General features: G+C 29.5%; 1 protein-coding gene across 1 annotated transcript in view; it reads right to left on the minus strand.

The window, feature by feature from the left end:
* The window catches only part of tatdn2 (TatD DNase domain containing 2), an 8,321-nt gene extending 7,411 nt beyond the window's left edge, over positions 1-910 (minus strand). The window contains exon 1 of the mRNA XM_015389409.1: positions 821-910. The gene's annotated coding sequence lies outside the window, so the exon portion shown is untranslated. The remainder of the gene's footprint in view (positions 1-820) is intronic.
* Positions 911-1,112: the final 202 nt, after the last annotated feature.

Raw genomic sequence — 1,112 nt, forward strand, 5'->3', positions numbered from 1 at the left:
AAAACAAACCATTTTTCAAATAGTATTCAGATTTTCTAAGAATTTTATTTTTGGGAATTAGATGAATGACATAATCCCCATAAGACTTTTTGTTTAACAAAATTACAGAGTTTGTTATATAGCAATTTAAAGTGACGTGCCAGAATCTGATCTAAGGCAATCTCAAGAGTTATAATATATTGTGTATTTTATATTGTTGTGTATTTTGAACTAGACGCGTAGTGTAAATCTCTGAGCAGACCAGCTCAGTATTAGCTAGTAAATAAAGCAAAATTCAAAATAACGCCAACAGACAAATGAACTTCTCTCAACTCAGGTGGATAAAGACAGGTTATAACAGGAGAGGCCTAAAAATAGTCTTCTGACATGGATAAACTTGGTACACTAACTTTAAATGTACTTTTTTATCTGTACTTTTAAAAGTATTATGTAGAGCTTTAAAATAAAAATGAAGGCCTTGGGGGTTTTAAATAATGGTTACAGCTAATTGGCTAGCTAACATATTTTACCCCTTCAAACACACAGCAACTAAAGTTTCAAGCTAAAAAAATAAATAAATACAATACAACCGGAAAACATCAGTTTTGATTTTTTTTTTTTTTTTTACCGTAACTAAGTATATGATTATTATGATTACATATATGACACAAATATTCATGAACAAAATTAATTGAATTAGCAAGTTTTATACACGAGTGACGGCATCTTTTAGTCCAACGGCAGAAGCGATTAAAACTGAACGAGAAGTCTCCTACAAGCTACCCGACCAAACCTAAGGACTAAAAACAAAGAGGAAAAACATGTTACAGCAAATAAAAACCTTATATGTTCCGTTGACTCGTAAGTTCATTCGAAAACGAAGCCCTAAACAGAGGCGCTTTTACTATTCAACCTGATTCGGACCCTCCATCAAGTAATCGAATCTCGCGAGATATTTTGAGATTTTGTTCATGTTTTTAAAATATTTTTAGAATATATTTAAGTAGGAAGAAAATAGACTGATTTTATAGAAACATATATTGTTCGTGTTAAAGAAAGCGTTTAAAATATCCAAATATCAAAATTATATTATATATAAACTACATATATATATATATATATATATATATATA

This window comes from Cyprinodon variegatus, unplaced genomic scaffold (assembly GCF_000732505.1).
Source record: "Cyprinodon variegatus isolate N-32 unplaced genomic scaffold, C_variegatus-1.0 Scaffold457, whole genome shotgun sequence".
Taxonomy (NCBI): domain Eukaryota; kingdom Metazoa; phylum Chordata; class Actinopteri; order Cyprinodontiformes; family Cyprinodontidae; genus Cyprinodon; species Cyprinodon variegatus.